Source organism: Oratosquilla oratoria, chromosome 14, assembly GCF_046742065.1.
Source record: "Oratosquilla oratoria isolate Oo_2021 chromosome 14, ASM4674206v1, whole genome shotgun sequence".
Classification (NCBI taxonomy): Eukaryota; Metazoa; Arthropoda; class Malacostraca; order Stomatopoda; family Squillidae; genus Oratosquilla; species Oratosquilla oratoria.
The window spans coordinates 68446872-68467006 of record NC_134790.1 but is presented as its reverse complement, the minus strand read 5'-3'; positions in this window follow the sequence as shown (position 1 = coordinate 68467006).

Below are 20135 nucleotides of genomic sequence, written 5' to 3'. Positions count from 1 at the left end.
TGCGTCTGGGGAAGGTAAAGGATGGGGGAGAGGTGGAGGGTGATAGCTATGGGGAGGTGGTCTGAGGACATGGTGTCATCGAGGGTGGACCAGTCTGCCGTACCAGCGGTGTTGGAAGAGACAAAAGAGAGGTCAATGGACGACTTGCTGTGTCCTGCAGTGTCCGGTATTCTGGTGTGGCTACCGTCGTTAAGTAGGACCACGTCGGCATCAGCAATTTGGGAGGTAATGGTGGAGGAGATGTGGGCCACCATAACAACTCCAGAAAGCTCCAACTTTTAGAGGCCATGTACATTAGAGAGAAAAAAAAAAAAACTCCATCAATTTGCAATGCAACCTAACATCTAATATACCCCTGTACAGTCATAAAATGTACTCCTTTGCCTCTTCCTCTCCCTCCCCCTTAGCACAACCCTCCCTCATTCCCCCATCACCTTCTCCTATCCCTTCTCCTCCCCTCCTCCTCCCATCCTCCTCCTCCTTCTCATCCACGGAACCCTTCTCTTCATGAGGTCACTGAACAGTTAAAAGGCCAGAGATCACGGGTAATCCATTAATCACCTCACACTTTACTAAGTGAAGGTCATCCAAGGTCAAAATGTAGCCGCTAGCCATTTAAACATTTCACCTATAAGGCATGTAGTAGCTATTTTATTTTACGTCAAATTTAATATGTAATTTTTCTATATTATATTTAATTGTAATTCTAAACTTTGATTTGTGGATATAATCTTGTACCATTAATGTAATTTAAATTCAAACTTGCAGTATCACAAATATTTATTGTATCTTTAAAACAGAAATACCAGAGAATGTCTTATTAAAGACGAAATGTCATCTAATAAAATTGAGAACTATAAGGAATTAGTTTATGCCCACCCTATCCAAGGAAACAGTATAATTAGAAAAATAGAAAACACACGAAAGAAAATCAACAAATTCCAGAACGCTGTCGTATTTAATCAAACCTGTATAAAAGAAAACCTGCTCCCAAAACACACCAATATATATATATATATATATATATATATATATATATATGAATATATATATATATATATATATATGTATATATATAGGTGAAGCATTACATCAATCAATATGATGATCAAAATCTCTCATATGGAAGAACAGCACTCTAGACTCTTGTGCTGTTTTTACACTGTACTTGTATTGTTTAATCCTTGTTGAGAGTTCCTTGTCTGTTTGCCCAAGGTAATTCTTTTTACAATCTCTGCAAGGGATCTTGTATATGCAGCCACTGAGTCACTAGGTCAATTTTTAATAATTAACTTCTTAAATTATATGGATTATTAAATACTACTTTAATATGCCATGTTTTTAGGATGTGAGGAACTTAAGCCAGATTGTTACTGAATGGTGAAATCAGAAAGTTCTTAGTATCAAAGGAGGGGGATGGTTGAACACTACATTTATTTTTTTATTTATTTTTTTTTTTTTTGCTACAGCGAGAGCATGATCTAAAAATCTTTTAGGGTACTTTAATCCACGACCAACTTTAACAATATGCTCAAATTCCTCATCAATGAATTCGGGGCTGCATATACGAAGAGCACGTAAAAACATGGAAGAAAATACCGAATATTTTACATATCATGGTGAGCCGAGTAATAATGAATATATGAAAAAATTCTTGTCGGCTTCATATAAACACTAAACTTAAAATTATTACCCTTTCTATGAATGAGGCAATCCTAAAAGGGCAACTTACCATTACTTTCTAATTCAATAGTAAAATTAATAGAAGGAACTAAATTATTCAGAGATTGTAAAATTGCATTTAAATCCTCAGAGCTGCGCCATAGGCAAACAGCATCGTCAACATATTTATACCAGATCGCATTGGTGGCAAAATTTCACTTAATATTTTACTGGAGACAGTGGATTACCCATCGTCATACCGAATTCGTGAGAATAAAATTGAGCATTAAATTCAAATTTACGACCTTTAATACATAGTTTGATAAGTTAAATGATTTTAGTTGAGGGCAACGAAAGTGAGATTTTGCTTAAGGACTGGATTGAACAGTTAAATAATTTACTGGAATCTTTGTAAATAAACTAGTTATATCAAACTGACAAGTCTGAAATTATAATCAATATTTGAACTCTTAAATTTATGAACTAAACATTATTTTTAATGTTTGAATTGGAAATTGTGCCAACCAATGGACTGAGTAAAGATTCCTGCCATTTTGATAAATTATATGAGATGGATTTCACTGAGCTGATAATTGGTTTTATAGGGTTTCCAGGTTTGTGTGTATTTACAAGGCCATACATATAAGGGAGAGAAGGCGTAATGGTCGAAAAACGTTTGATTAAATCGTCTTTTCCCTTTAACACATATTTCATTGTCTTATTGAAATGGCTGTTCACCTTCTTGAGAGGATTAGTTTGAAGTTTATTATAAGCAAAATCATCGGACAGAAGATCACTCATCTTAGCCAAATAGCCATCTCTGTTTAAAATAACTACCGCATTTACTTTATCTGCTCTAGTAATATGTAAATTTTAGCTCTTTTAAGAGCTCTTAAAACCTTCATAAACCTACCTGGACAATTAGTTAAACGTGAATTATTCAATGAAACACAAAGAATAGCATGACAAATGTTCTTTTCCTCAAAAGATAAATCCCTATATTTCTAAAATTTGAAGTTTAGTATAAGCAAAATCATTGGACAGATGATCACTCATCTTAGCCAAATAGTCATCTCTGTTTGAAATAACTACCGCATTTACTTTATCTGCTCTAGTAATATGTAAATTTTAGCTCTTTTAAGAGCTCTTAAAACCTTCAGAAAGCTGCCTGGACAATTAGGTAAACGTGGATTATTCAATGAAACACAAAGAATAGCATGACAAATGTTCTTTTCCTCAAAAGATAAAACCCTATATTTCTAAAATTTTGAAATTGATCTAGCGATTTCAACATAACCCAATTCCTTATTTAAATAAACAAAATTTAACCCGTATCCAAGTGCAACCGTGACTTCCTCACTAAGTTCTTTATCCGATAAATTCACTACAAAATTAGGATTGGCATTCTTTATCCAGTCACTATTCTTAATCAAATTAGCCAACTTACAGGTCAAATAATTTTGAAGTTTACGACGGAGCGATTTCAAGTAGTTCATAACAATAGACTAACAGTATATCTTTCCAATCACTTGGGATAGTATTGTAGAAAGCTTGTTTATCTTTCTTGGATATCCACAAGGCTTCTTTGCCTTGAATCTTCTTAAGTTATATGTGTTTCTTTAAAATGATGTGTCGGAAGTCATCAAAGGGACGGTCCGCCATATCCAAAAGACGTTGAGACATTACTTGTTCACTGAGACAATTTTGTAGAAATCTCAATCGCAACTTTTCTGTATGTACTTTAGTCAGAGAGGAAAAGATTGTGACGAATGGAGACAGTCCAGGGTAAACGGAACAGAAGTTCTGGAGGAGGCGCGTGGAGTTCATAATGCAAAAAGATCACATAACCACGTGATCCAATATATATATTGTCACGATACTATCCCTAGCTAGGTGACACGATACTCCATCCGGGTGCCAAGATACCCATTTACCTGAATGACACCCTTCCAACTACCACATATCCTTCCACTTCGCCAATTGTTCGACGAAACAAGCAGTCAACCTTCTCCCCCTCCCACATTTGGGTCGTTCCTCAACAAAGTGATAGTTTGGCAGTTCTGCCTAAGCAACCGTCCTCAGCTAATCGCTAGCCAAGCCGTCAGCATAGATCGACTATATAAGCCAGGCATTCCCAAAACTCAGCAGGCTCCTCTCTAGCTAAGCTGCAAGCTCCTGCATCCTTTGGGTTGTAAGTATTATTGCTTGGACCAGAGCAACTCAACGTTCCATGTTTCAGTTTTATTATTTCTCACTCTACTACATATCTCATTCCCTCCTTCCCCATTATTTCATGTGTTAGGATTAAGATTATATTTTTGTTGCTTATTGTATCTGATTGTATTTTGTACAGATATATTAAATGGTTAACACCGTCCTCCGTTTTTAGCATATCATTAGTCTGATGTGTTTTCATGGCGCCATTCTAACTTTGTTGTGACTTGGGTATTCGGTATGTCCTAACAGTTATAAAGTATCTTTCCAGCCTGAGTCATGATAATCTATCTATCTATCTATCTATCTATCTATCTATCTATCTATCTATCTATATATTATATATATACATATATACATATATATATATATGTGTGTGTATGTATATATTGTCATGGGTTGCTTGCTTGGTTTGGCCTGAGTTAATGTAAAGAGTGGAACTTAAGTCGAGTCTAGGAGTAAGTCGAGTTCCAGTTGGGAAGCAAGCCCACAACAATAAAGTGGAACGTATAGATAATTTAGGTAGATAAACGTACGTTCCGAGGAAAAGCTCTATTTGAAACTGAATGTAAGTAAGGATGGAGGTAAGATAGAAGTCTTCACGAAACTTAAATAATTATATTTACAAATAAAGAAAAATGAAACTTTACTGTTTAACATTTACGATCATACACTCAAAGTACACTGGAACATTTAACATAAATAAATACATACAAGAGAAATGACAAAAATTCAAAACATACAAAAGTAATAATATACAAGTCCAAGATTGATTAATACTATACTTTCGAACAGAACAGCAAGGCACCAATATACAGTTAGAAGTACGTGAGGCCTGGGTTGTGTGAGTGGGAGTCCGTGTGCGGGGGCGGACAGCCGATTTCACCTTATATACCCGAGGAAGGCGGGACCAATAGTTTCATTGCAAGGTTCAAACTTGAACATTGGGAATACGTATGATGGCTACGAGTCCTGTTCGAAGCCGTGAGTAGTAGACGGGTGATTCGAAAGTGGTTTGATTCACGGTTGGCTATAACAATATATATTATATATATATATATAATATATATATATATATATATATATATATATATGTGTGTGTGTCTGTGTGTGTGTGTGTGTGTGTCTGTGTGTGTGTGTGTGTGTGTGTGTGTGTGTGTGTGTATGTGTGTGTGTATGTATATACACATATATGTACATATGTATATATATGTATGTATATATATATTATATATATATATATATATATATATATATATATATATATATATATATATAACTTTTTGGTGAAAAAAAATACTGCCACCAAGTGTTTCCAGTTGAGCCGTAAAAGGCGAAAAAAAGGGGGATGGGGATAGGAGAAAGTATCCTTCTCCCTGTAGCCCCTAGGGGGCAATGCTAAAAAAGAGCAAAGGCATATGAGGGTCTGGGAGGAGTTTTCCAAACAGAACCCTAAGGTTTGGGTATTTTAATGTGTGTGGATATGGTACAGATGAGATTAAAAGAGAAGAGAGAGGCAGTATGTTTGTGAGAAGAAAATTGAATGTGTTGGCATTGAGTGAAAATAAGTTGAAAGGGAATGGCGAGTTTGAGTTTGGGAGTGTAGTTGGGAGGTTCTCAGGAGTGAAGAAACAAGGGGTGGCTATACTAGTAAGAAAAGAGAATGGTAAACGTGTGGTGGAGTAGAATGAGGTTAGGTTTCTTCAAGGTTAATATGGATGACTGTGAAACTGGGAAGGGGGACGTAGGCGTTTGTATGTGCATATGGGCCTGGTAGTAGGAAGATTGTAGAGGTAAGTGATGCTTTTTGGATAGTTTAATTAGTACATAGATGGTTTTGGCAGATATATCAATGTAGTGGTAAAGAGAGGTCTTAATGCTAGAGTTGGAAATGAACCAATAGACGGAGTGGTTGGGAAGTGTGGAGTTCCAGAGAAAAAATCGTAATGGAGAGTTGATGATGAAGATGTGTCTGGATAGTTGATGATAGCAAATACAGTGTTTAGGAAGAAAGTCAAGCATAAGTACACATGGGAGACGGTGGTGGATTGAAGGGTTGTAGATAGGGCGTTTATTGACTACATAGTGGTAACCAGAAGAATAGTAGGAAGAGTTTTGGATTAAAATGTTCTAAGGGAGAGAGTGAATAAATATCCAATAATTTTTTGGTGGAAGGTAAGTTGAGAGTGGGGGATAGATGTAGAAAGAGAAAAAGGACAGGAGGTAGGGAGGTGCTTAGAGTAAACTGCTTAAATGGGAAAGAAAAGGAGGAGTACAAGAAGCTGAAACAGGAGTGGGAGTGAGTGAGGGATAGAGTAGAACTAGGAGTGGAGAAGGGATGGGGATGGTTCAAAGAGGGAGTCACAAAGTGTGCAAAGTTGGTGTGTGGGACAAGGGGGATGGGAGGAAACAGAATGAAGGGTAGTGTGTGGTTGGATGATGAACCAAAGAAGGTTGTAGAAAAGAATAACCAAGCATTCACAGAATGATTAGAAATGAAGGGTACAAAGAAAAGAGAAGTAGAACATAAGATATAGGAGGAAAAAGAGAGCAGATGTTAAATGGGGTAAGAGAATGACAGAAACTGTTTAAAATAATAAAATTATGTTTCAGAAAGATATTAGAAAGAAATTATGAGAGGAGGGGAATCAAGTAGAAAGAAAAGGTAAAAGATGCAGATGGAGAGATGATATAAGAAAAAACGGCAGTAGAAGGAAGATGGGCAGAGTATTTTAGGGAATTACTAAATGAGAAGGGGGATAGGAAGGGAAAAGTAGTTGCAGTGTGAAGCACTGAGAAAATGACAGTGATGAATGAGAAAAATGGAGGAGAAATAAGAAAAGATGAGGTGAAAGCACTTATTAAAATGATGAGGGCAGGTAAGGCACATGAATTGGATGGATGTCTAAAAAAGGGAGGTACAGTGATAGTGGGCTGGCTGGTGAGATAGTTTAATGTTTACCTAAAACAAGGTATAGTGCCGGAGGACAAGAGGAGTGCCTGTATAGTTACACTTTACAAGGGATAAGGAGACAAATGCGAGCTTTGTAGTTTCACAGGGTTCAGTTTATTGAGTGTAGTTAGGCTTTTGTCTCCCCCGCGTCCGTCGTCTCCTCTCAGAGCGTTTCTATTCTCTCTAGAATTTGTTCTAAGACCCCATGCTTTGGTCTTCTTGGGAGTGAATAAAATAGGGTGTAGTTTTTCTCTGAAGCTTGTTGGTCTAAGTCAGTACACCCCGAGAATCCCAACCGGAATTCTCTACATCACGCCAAGCCACCTTCGTTCTGACATCACTCTTTCATTCATCCAATAGTCCTTTACTTGTCAAAGAAGTGACACACCTTAAGGGCGTGGCTTTCCTTCCTGCACCAATGATTTTTCTCCTCCTTCACCTTTTTCTCCAATTGGAGAGGCTTTTATACTCTTCTAAACTATGTCACAATGTAAGCATTATGTCGTAACAAAAATGGCTTGTCCGCTTACTAACAATTAAAAGACAACAATGTCGCAACCACCAGCCGACACTCCGCATTTAACTACCTCAGCACTTTTAAATATATACAAGACGCGAGTCTGACTCAGCTATCCTTGACGCCTTGTCGGCCGTCCGGCCGTTGTTTCCATAAGTATTCATAACAACTGACCCTGGATTAGCATTCGTTCTCCATCTACCTCTCGATCTACTCTGATCTACCTTAAATGTCTACCTCTATCTACCGGCCTCTTACACTTTGATTAAGAGGATTACGAACGGAACAGAGGGAGTAATTATTAAGGAATAGTGTCCTGAGCAATCCTGTTCAGGAAAGGTTTATTTATAATCGTACGTTTTCTGTGTGGCATTCTGTATGCGGGAATGTAACGCGGTTTATAGTTCTCACGAAAGGGTGTGATGTTAGTAACTTCGAGGGGTTCACCTGGAGTAGCAATAGTTTGCCTGAACTTATTGCAAAGTACAATCAAGTCTGCTTATGCACCAAGGAAGTCTATGGGGTTGCAAAGTGATGCATCAATGCGTTCCTGTGCAATGGGCACGTCGGAAGTTTTGATACAAACTTGAAAATTAAGGAATTAGTCATCCATTACTTTGTACCAACTATGAGATGGAGGGATGCATTAGTGGCATTGGTAATCAAACTGCAAGTATTACCTTTCTTTGACGTAGAACTGATGGCTGACAGGAGGGAGATGCAATTGATACTGCAAGCTTCTTACATACAGAGTACATCGATGTCTAAATCTTGAAAAACTCATAGGTTTATCTTTGTATACTCACGAGGAAACACTGTCTATTGGCAGATGAAAACTGTGTGAGTGTGTTTAGATGTAGTTAACACTTCTGAGATTGAGATAGATGTAATTTCTAATTATTCTATGAGGGGCAAGAAATTTTCCTCAGTCGATTAAATGCCAACGGTGTTTAATGGTCGTGAGTTAGCTGATTTGGACATGCGGGAGGAGTTAGTACGTCTGTTACGTTTGGAATATTTGTTCACAGTTGTCAGTAAAATGAAAGAGGTGGAGTCCTGGTGAAGGTTCGGAGTAGTTGAGCACTGGGAATTCTGTTGTATGAAGGTGGTGCAACAATTTGTACTTGCAGCTGGTGCATATTCGTGCGGCGAAGCGGAGGGAAATTGAAGGGAGGGAGTACAAGCAACTGACGAGGGGTCATGATCTGCCTGTGCCTGCTCGGCTGCGTGAATATGATTTAAGTTATGAAGAGTTGCTGATTGGAATGGAGGGAGGAAATCGTTTACATGAAATTATACCATTTTCAACGGGGTAAATTAATATGTTATGTTGATTCGTAGCAAACCACCTGGCTAGTCTACCCCTAAGGTTCTCATGCTTAAGTAAGTCCTGAATAGCTGTATAACCAGTCCACACTCTGATTGGATATCCCAGTATCATATCTCTAAAACTTTCTAATGAATATATCACTGCTAAGGTTTCTCTTTCTGTTATAGAGTAGTTTCTCTCTGCACTATTACAAAATCTAGATGTGTAAACTATTGGTTTCAAAGTTCCATTTTTCTCTTGCATCAGTATGCCTCCTAAACCTATGTCAGACGTATCGATACAAACAATGAACTCCTGATAATAGTCTGGAAATACTAGAACTGGAGAACTAGTAAGTTTATCATTCAACTTATCAAAAAATTGCTATTGCACAGGTCCCGATATGAACTTTGAATCTTTCCTCAACAAAGAACTTAATGGATTAGTTATGTCTGCATATCCTTGAATAAATTTCCTATAATATTCTGTCAATCCCAAGAAACTTATACATACATATACCAAGGCTTTTTTCCCCTTTCAAGGGAGGTACCCAAAAAGGGAAAGGCATAAAATCATTCCCACCCATTCCATCCCTGAATACACTCCACACACCTCCACCCTCCCTCTTATCTGAGCACCTTCTGGATGACGGGTCATCCCTGCACCTTGTTCACTGCCCTGGGTCAGAAGCAGTGTCGCAAGACACAGCACATCCACAGCAAGGCCGCTTCATTAAATCGGCGACCCCCCTCTCCATCCCTCCATTGCATAAAATGAGAAGACGGGGAGAAATACCTTCGGGCTGCGTCAAATTTTGCTCACACATACTACCTCATCCCCCATCCACCCGCCCATTCCACCTCATGCAGTCACAACATCATCCATATACAACCATTCTCCATTCACCCCTGTCTTCTGTCCTCTCCCGTCCTTCCTCAACAGACATTCCCCTCTTCCCCAAAGCCCCCTTCACCCTATCCATCCACCTCATCCTAGGACATCCCCTCATGTTCACTCCTTCCACATCTGCCTTCCATACCTCTTTTACTAGTCTTTCTTCACTCATTCTTTCCATGTGTCCAAACCATCCTAATATTCTTTCATCAACCCTATCTCCCAACTCCCTTTCCACCCCTGTTCTCCTCCTCACCTCCTCATTTCTCCCTCTATCTAGCCTAGTAATCCCTATAATACTTCTCAGACACCTCATCTCAAACACATTCAAACTCCTTCTCTCTTCCTCTCTTATGTTCCATGTTTCTGCCCCATACAGTGCTGTTGGCACAATCACTCCTTCATACAGTCTCCTCTTAGCATCCATTCCCAAATGTCTATTCCTCATTACACTCTTTAATCCACCAAGGCATTTACTCGCTTCTCTCAATCTACATTCTACCTCCACCTTCTCTCCACCTTTTCCTGCCACATTTGCACCCAAGTATCGAAAACTATCCACTTCCTTCAGTCGCTCTCCCTTAATACTCACCTCCAGTCTACCGCCACTTTCACCCCTTGTACATCTCATCACCTTACTTTTACCCACATTTATCTTTAGCTTTCTTCTATTACATACTCTCCCAAACTCTGCCACCAACTTCCTCAATCCCTCGTCCGATACTGCCACAAGCGCAGTGTCGTCCGCAAACAACAGCTGGCTCACCTCCCACTTTTCTCCATTTTCTTTAACCATCTCCAATCCCTTGCCCACTACTCTTGCATTTACCTCTCGCACCACCCCAGCCATGTATAAGTTGAACAGCCAGGGCGACATAACGCATCCTTGACGAAGTCCCACCTTTACCTCAAACCACTCACTCTCTCCATTTCCAATCCTGACATAAGCTGTACTACTCTCATAAAAACTCTTGACAGCTCCCAGAAGCTTTCCTCCTATCCCGTATATCTGCATAACCTCCCACAGTGCCTTTCTGTCTACCCTATCATAAGCTTTTTCCAGATCCATAAAAGCCAAAAAAACATCCTTCCACTTTCCTATAGCTTTCTCACATATCTGTCTTACCACAAAGATCTGATCTACACAACCTCTACCTGTCCTAAATCCACACTGTTCCTCACCAATTACTCCTTCTGTTCCTCTCCTAATCCTCTCAATCAAGATCCTCCCATAAGGCTTCCCAACTACACTTAACAAGCCAATCCCTCTGAAACTACTACATTTACACTTGTCCCCTTTTCCCTTGTAAAGAGGAACTATACAGGCAATCCTCCAGTCCTCCGGCACTCTACCCTCTCTCCAGCAAACATTAAATAACCTCACCAGCCAGTCCATCATCACTGTACCTCCCTTTTTCAGACATTCTGCATGGTATCCATCCAGACCAGGTGCCTTACCTGCTTCCATCATCTTAACAACTGCCTTCACTTCATCCTTCCTTATTTCTCCTCCATTTTCCTCACTCATCACTCTCATTTTCTTCGCATTTCCCACTGCAGCTATCTTTCCTTCTCTATCCTCCTTCACATTTAGCAACTCCCTAAAATATTCTGCCAATCTTCCTCTTACTGCCTTCTCTTCCATTATCATCTCTCCATCTGCACCTTTTACCTTTTCTTCCCTACTTGATTCGCCTCCTCTTTCTCTCTTAATTTATTTCCAAAACATCTTTTTATAACTTTCAAAATTGTCTGTCATACTCTTACCCCACTTCACATCTGCTCTCCTCTTTGCAACCTTTACCTTTTGCTTTACTTCTCTTTTCTTTTCTTTGTACCTCTCATATGAGTCCCTCGTCCTATTTTGTAACTTATAATTTTTTTTTATATTGTTTGGAACGATAATTCTTTACTGCTTCAACCTTTGAATTTACTGTACTAATTCCATGACTGTCTATTTTATGTCCCAAATAAATAACATTGTCCTGCAAAAACTTGCATTTTCAAGTTTCACCTTCAATCCTGCTTCAACTAGTGTTGAAAATACCAAATCTAATTTCTTAAAGTGCTAAGCCGCTGTGTGGGAAACTATTTAAATATCAGCTAGAAATACACTGGCAGTGTTTCCTAACAACCCACCTATAATTGTATTCATTAATCTCATGTAGGTTAATGGACTATTGCATAACCCAATTGGCATTCGTCTGAAATCATAGTGTCCCGTTGGAGTAGAAAATGCTGTGAATTGTCGTGAGACTTCATGCAACTCTATTTGCCAAAAGACACACTTGATATCTATAGTGATAAAATACCTAGTCTCTGTTCCCAAACTTCAAAGAATATCGCCTATCAACGGTAATGGTAATCGTTCGGGTATGGCCTACTTATTCAATTCCCTATAATCAATAACTGGACGCGTGGTACCATCTGATTTTGACACCAGAATCAGAAGGAAGTGCCACTCACTTTTACTATGTTCAATTATATCCTGCGATAACATTCCAGTAATCAATTTATCTACAAGGGCTAGTTCAGAATGTGGTAATCTGTAGGCAGGTATATACTAAGGTTGAGTCCCTGATTTCAATTTGATCTGATATTTTAAAACAGTTGTTTTGCCTAAGGCGTCTCCCGGCAAAGCAAATGTTTTATTGTGTTTGAAGAGTAAAGAAACTAAGCTTTCATCAAACTCAGGATAACTAATAGGTTCTAGTTGATTATTGTATTTCTTTCCCAATTCTGTATCTTCCTGAACTGAGCAGATTGATGACATTGGTGATTCCGCCTCCTTAGTACTTTCATTTAAAATCTTAATGAGTTTTGTACAAACTTGAAAACATCCTATTTGTGTACCTTTTCTTAAGACTATGTTTTATTCAAAGTACTAATCACAAATGTTTCTGCCATGTTCTTACTTGTTTCATATATCCCTGATTCCATTTTGAAACCCTTTAAACTAATTGATTCTGGAATGGTTAAAGTTTTAGAGTCTACAGTGTTTCCTTTCAACTGCACCTCTACCCTATTAATTCCTCTGGAGTGTAATAATGTCGACTTTATTACGCCACCTTCCACAATTGGCAAAGCTCCATTTGAAGTTGATGAATTAGTTATTTCTGGGAATTCTTTTACATCTAAGTTGAGTTCACAATATGAGACTTTATTTTCTGTTGGCCTGGACCGCTCTGCCCCGCAAGTTAAAATATAATTGTTATATTTCCTATCTATTTCTAGAGATTCTTTGTTTACTGTTATTGGCTTTAAGTCTGGTTGATTTAAAAATGGGATTGACTTGATTTCACGACATATTATCATGCTCTCTTTTCTCATAATTGCAAATCCTATCAATAAATCTCCTGGGAAAACATTCTTTTGCAAATATCACTGGAATGTGCAAATGCTCATTTTTAAAAGATGACCTCCAGTTACTCCTTGCAATAAGTAATAGATTGTTTCCAAGATTTTCACTCCTTGTTTCAATTGGTTTAAAACTGCTATTTATAACCTTAACTACGGTTTCTGCATCAATAAATATTTGAATAGGTTTATTGAACATTCTACCCACAATGAGAGGTCCTACAGAAGTCTTTCCAATTGTTATAGTAATTTTACAAATATCTGTGATGTTGGGGTTTTCTTTCACCCTTCTATCACTCTTATCCCTAACACAATACTGTTTATGTGCATTTCTATGGGTAGCTCTGTAGTGTTGTTTTATTTTGTATCTGAAGGTTTTCCTCTTGTTTCTATATGAATACGAAAATTTGGTTTTCTACACTCCTGTGTTCCGTGTCCAATCCTCTGATGGACATATATGCAATTTCTACAAATAGTTTCATAATAACACTTTTGTGCTTTATGTCCCCAGATATTACAATTGTAACATTCAATTCTTGCATTCTGTAGAAGTGCTTTTAACTCTATGTTCAGATCTTCTATTTCTATAATCACTTCTAGAGTTTCTAGTTTCTTTCTGTTGTTGCATTCCCACTGTCATCATATATGAACTAACTGCTTTAGATTCACTATAACCTTGAAGATAATCTGCCTCCCCTAATTCCATATTTTGCTTGAGATCTTTATTCAGCTTTTCTGCTCTTATTTCGTCAAATCTGTTTGTCAACAATGCATATGTTATTAATTTTGTTACCTGAGAAACCTTCATTTTGTCACTAGATCTTTCTATCAAATCTGAATCCTTCAACAGAGAATTCATGTCCTTAGACCACCTGTCAAATTTTTTCTAAATATTCTGTGTCTTGTTTTTTACTTATTTCGTCATTCTAACCAAGCCCTGATAGGATCCTGATCACATTTTGACTTAAAATGTTTAATGAATGCCTTCTTATAAGCTCCATATTGGTTCTTATCTTCATTTGCTGGATATTCATTATAAGCCTAGCCCTACCCTTCTCAGGATCTACATTTTCTTTTAAAAATTATGTTTCCTTTTTTATCTGTTATGTTTTTAGTGACAATTTAAGTGTCGATCAAACTGAGAAACCTATTAACACCCAAAGTATCTATTCCTTCGTCTTCTGAAATGGCGACCATCAAACATCACACTATAACGCCATATCATCCGTCGAGCAATGGATTAGTTGAGAGGGTAAATGGGATTACCATTAAAATCCTACGGTCCCTTATCCAGGACAACCAAACAGGTTGGGATCACATACTCCCTCTGGGGGTATTGGCCTACAACTTGACTTACCAATGAGTCCTGCAAGAATCCCCGCATTTTCTTCTCTTTCACCGTGACCCTATTCTACCTATGACTGAGTTCACAAAGCTAAGCGCCCCTTGGTACAACACTGCCAATTTGGCAGCCGAGACAATAGCATTGGCTAACTCTTGTTTTGATAGATATCAAAAGTTCCTCGAGGCAGTGACAGTAGACAGACACACAAGGAGACCAAGGGCAAGAATAGAATAGCTCGCCCTTGGTGACAGAGTATACGTCACCGCCAGACCCAGGTAAGAGATGGCGAAAAAACTCCAGCCTCTGTACCAGAGCCCTTATAGGGTGGTTAAAAGGGTTAGCGACGTCGTTTATCGAATTAAGCATATCCGCTCAGCCTGAGAGTTCTCTGTCCACACACATACAGGATCAAACAAGAGAAAAACCTCTCAGTGTGCAAAAATAAGAACGTAAGAAGGTCGGTCAGCACACCCCAGAAGTAAGTGTCCTCACCCAGTACTCTCTCGCTGATAGTAGCTGATTCCTACTCCGAGCAATATCACAAATAGACAATAAAAGAGGCACACTAACACATTAGTGTTTGTTTTGTCGCCTTTCACCTCTCATTCCATAGTCTACCATATGTATACATGTATGCATGCATGTATATATGTATTTATGTATGTATGTGTGTATGTATGTATGTATGCAGGCATGCATGCATGCATGCATGCATACATGCATACATGCATACATGTATGTATGTATGTATGTATGTATGTATGTATGTATGTATGTATGTATGTATGTATGTATGTATGTATGTATGCATGTAGGCATGTATTGTTACAAATCTCACTAAAACTTCTGATCGTAACATATAGAAAGTTCTAAGATTGTATGAATGATTCCCAAGACCCTATGTCTCTGGGATAATCTTTTTACAGTATCAAAGCTCGGTCGCCATTTACTTTTTTATTATGGAAGGGAAAAAATGGTAAATTTAAAAATTTTCATGAAAGTTAATAGGATTAACAAGGTAGTTATAACTAAAGACATACCATTGAATAATAAATTCGAAACACGATTCTAAGTTACAATTTTTTAACGGGGGTGAACGAGAAATAATTACCAAGATATTGACCGTCTAGGCTTCCCGCGTCACTGCCATAGCCTTCACAATAAGCTAAATGAATTACTAGCTGAGTTAATTATACTTACAAACAGGGTGGGTACAGAGGACTTACTTCAGCCGACAATCCTGCCCGAGGCTGCACGTCCTCTACAGAGCGCTTATTCGTCCTACAAGAATCACCTCTGATTGTCCCTTAGGATTAGCATCAATGGAGATTGAACCTGATTGGTCAAGACAGCCAAAACGTTTTGGTGGAGGAGCCACCCGGGCCAAACTGCGACTGAAGTGTGTTACGTAATACATGAAACTAATACATAATTGTTATTACATTAATGCAGAAACACAATACTAATCCATGTCCGTTGAATAATTGACGTCTTTTCATCCAAAGTAATAGTTATATTCATACATTACATATATAGGATACTCATATATGTAACACCTCCCTCTTCAAGAGAAAAAAATTCTCTGCGCGATTTTTTTTTTCATTTATGAGACAATCCACTTAAATCTCGATAGGCAATCGGTTATCACATTGTCTTTCCCTCAAACATAACGAACATCTAAATGATATATTTTTTTTTCACTTGTGGGAGAACACACAATCTCGATAGTCAATCGGCTATCACACTGTCTTTCCATCGTACATGACGAACATCTAAATGATACTCCTGCAAAAACAAAATCTACCTAGTTAAGGGTAGGTTCTTATCTTTAAACTTGTAAAGGTACTTCAAGGGATGGCTGTCTCTGAAAACCATTACCTGGGCATCAACAGGAATATACACAGCAAAATACTTAAGTGCTAAGGTAATAGACAATAATTCCTTTTCAATGGCGCTGTACTTTAACTGGGTCATGTTTGATTTCTTACTAAAGTAACTCACGGGCTGCTCCACATCATTTTTAGTTTGTAAAGAAATTGATCCAACCCCAATGTTACTCGCATCACAATACGGATGAAATGGATCTGAGAAATCTGGAGCTTGCAACACAGGAGCAGTTAACAAAAGACTCTTAGCTTGAACAAAAGCGGAGTTAAAAGTTTCAGTCCACTGAATCTTTGTTCCTTTCTTAATGATAGCCGTTCGTTGTGGGCTCACACGATTCGGGACTTGTTTGATGGGCTTCGTATCTCTCACATCCACGTCATGCAGCATCAGGTTGGTCCTCCCAAGGGCATCCCGAAAGATCTCCTGGTATCGGCTCAGCAACTCCAGTAGGTCCTCTCGTTGCTTCAGCCGAGAGATGACCCAGCTTGCCCACCACCTGTGGCCACACATCTGCATTCGCCTTTCACGTCATTTCGAAGGTAGGGGAGATCGAGTCCTCGTCTTCCTCAGGCACGATAGAGACAGTACACACACCACCGCCAGACTCACACACATCACTCTTGTCCCTCTCTTGGTATGCTTTCAGCCTATTGAGATGACACCATTGTTGCTTCCGTCTCCTATTAGGAGTGGGAACAACGTATTTAAGTTCCCCACTCGTTTCATCACCACATATGGACCGCTAAACTTGGCCCTTAAGGAGTTACCTTGGAAGGGCAGTTACACGAGCACCTTATCCCCTTATCTAAACTCTCACACTTTTGCCTTTCTGGCATAGTTTTGATTCATTCGCTCTTGAGCACTTTGCAAGGTTTCTCTAGCCCTCTGCCAACATGAGGTCAGCCTACTCCTCATTTCTTCCACCGACTTTATCACACATGGAACACCCTGTTGTTCTAAAGAGACACTCTTTCAGGACTTTAAGAGGTCCTCTAACATAATGTCCAAACACCATATCGAAGGGAGAGAGGGCCAACAATTCGTTAGGTACTTCACGTACAGCAAACAACAAAAATGGAAGTGCTTGATCCCATTCCGTATTATTATGCAGGCACCTTTTCCTTAGCATACTCTTTAAGGTCTGATGATACCTCTCACGTGCATCCTGACTTGAGGTGACCATGCGTAATGCATGGAACTAATACATAATTGTTATTACATTAATACAGAAACAGTATACTAATTTACTTTGACATACTTATAGGGCTATACACAAAACTAATGCCTCCTACACAACTAAAAATGATTCAAATACAATATTAACATATCAACCCAACATATCTCTACGCGTGTATTTATACTTGTATGGGACGGGGGATGGGATTAGGAGTCCTACTACCTGTACCCCCAAAGGGGACACTCCTAAAAAAAAGTAAAGGCATAAGAGGGTCTGGCAGTTTTCCAACCAGTACCCTAAGGTCTGGGTCTTTTAATGTGCGTGGATGTGGTACACATGAGAGTAAATGGGAAGAGATAGGCAGTATGTTTGCGAGAAGAAAGATGGATGTGCTGGCTTTGAGTGAAACTAAGATGAAAGGGAAGGGCGACTGTGAGTTTGGGAGTGTAGCTGGGAGGTACTCAGGAGTGAAGAGGGATGAGGGAGAGAAGGGGTTGCTATACTGGTAAGTGAAGAGATAAGTAAGCGTGTAGTGGTGTGGAAGGAGGTTTCATCAAGGTTGATGTGGATGAAGGTGAAGCTGGGAAGGGAGATGTGGGTTTTTTTAAGTGCGTATGGGCCTGGTAGCGAGAAGAGCGTAGAGGAAAGGAAGGCTTTTTGGGTAGATATGAATGAGTACATAGAGGGATTAGTGAGAAATGCCATTGTAGTTGTATTGAGACACCTTAATGCTGGGGTAGGAAACGAACCAATAGACGGAGTGGTTGGAAAGTATGGAGTTCCAGGTAAAAATCGTAGTGGAGAATTGATGGTGGAGATGCGTCCTGAAAGAGAGTTGGTGATAGCAAATACAGTGTTTAGGAAGAAAGTCAAGCATGAGTACACATGGGAGAGGGTGGTGGATGGAAGGGTAGCAGATAGAGCGTTAATGATCTATATAGTGGTGACAAAGAGTATGGTAGGAAGAGTTAAGGATGTTCTAAGGGGAGAGAGTGGGGGAATATCAGATAATTTTTTGGTCAAAGGTAAGTTGAGAGTGGACAATAGGTGGAGAAAGAGGAAAAGGGCAGAAGGTAGGGAGGTACTTAGAGTGAACTGCTTAAGTGTAAAAGAAAAGGAGAATGAGTATAAAAAGAAGCTGAGAGAGGAGTGGGAGGGAGTGAAGGATAGAGTACAACTAGGAGTGGAGGAGGAATGGGGATGGTTCAAGGAGGGAGTCATAAGGTGTGAAAGGATGGTGTGTGGAACAGGGAGAGTGGGATGAAATAGAAGGAAGGGTAGGGAGTGGTGGGATGAGGAAGCAAGGAAGAGTGTAGAAGAGAAGAAGCAGGTATTCATAGATTGGCTACAAATTAGGGAATCGTATGAGAGGTACAAAGTAAAGAGAAGGGAAGTTAAGCATAAGATAAAGGCAGTAAAGAGGCGAGCAGATGTGAAATGGGGTAAGTGTATGACAGAAAATTTTGAAAGTAATAAAAAGATGTTTTGGAAAGAAATTAAAAGAGGAAGAGGAGGCGAATCAAGTAGAGAAGAAAAGGTAAAAGGTGCAGATGGAGAGATGATAGTGGAAAAGAAGGCAATGAGAGGAAAGTGGATAGGCAGGGAAAAGTAGTTGCAGTGGGAAGCGCTAAGAAAATGAGAGTGATGAGTAAGGAAAATGGAGGAGAAATAGGGAAAAATGAAGTGAAAGTAGCTGTTAAGATGATGAGAGCAGGTAAGGCACCTGGGTTGGATGGATGCCATGCAGAATGTCTGATGAAAGGAGGTACAGTTATTGTGGATTGGCTGGTGAAGTTATTTAATGTTTGTTAGAGAGAGGGTAGAGTGACGGACGACTAGAGGGGTGCCTGTATAGTTCCGCTTTAAAAGGAAAAGGGGGACAAGTGTGAGTGCAGTAGTTTCAGAGGGATCAGCTTGTTGAGTGTAGTTGGGAAGGCTTATGGGAGGGTCTTCATTGAAAGGATTAGGAGAGGAACAGAGGGAGTAATTGGTGAGGAACAGTGTGGGTTTAGGACAGGTAGGTGTTGTGTAGATCAGATTTTTGTGGGAAGACAGATATGTGAGAAAGCTATAGGAAAAGTTAAAGATGTTTTTGGGGCGTTTATGGATCTGGAAAAGGCTTCCGATAGGGTAGACAGGAAGGCACTGCGGGAGGTACTGCAGATATATGGGACAGGAGGAAGGCTGTTAAGAGCAGTCGAGAGTTTTTACGAGAGTAGTAGAGCTTGTGTTAGGATTAGAAATGGAGAGAGTGAATGGTTTGAGGTAAAGGTGGGACTTCGTCAGGGATGTGTTATGTCGCCCTGGCTGTTCAATCTATATATGGAAGGGGTGGTGCGAGAGACGAATGCAAGGGTAGTGGGTCAGGGGTTGGAGATGGTTAAAGAAAATGGAGAAAAGTGGGAAATAAGCCAGTTGTTGTTTGCTGACGACACTGCGCTTGTAGCAGGATCAGAGGAGGGATTGAGGAAGTCAGTGACAGAAATTGAGAAGGTGTGTGAAAGAAGGAAACTAAAGATAAATGTAGGCAAAAGTAAGGTGATGAGATGTACAAAGGGAGAGAGTGACAGCAGGCTGGAAATGAGCATTAAGGGTGAGAGACTAGAGAAAGTGGATAATTTTAGATACTTGGGTGCAAATGTGGCAGGAAAGGGAGGAGTGGGGGTGGAGATAGAATTTAGATTGAGAGAAGCGAATAAATGCCTTGGTGGATTAAAAAGTGTAATGAGAAATAGACATCTGGGAATAGATGCTAAGAGGGGGTTATGTGAAGGAGTGATTGTGCCAACAGCACTATACGGGGCAGAAACATGGAACATA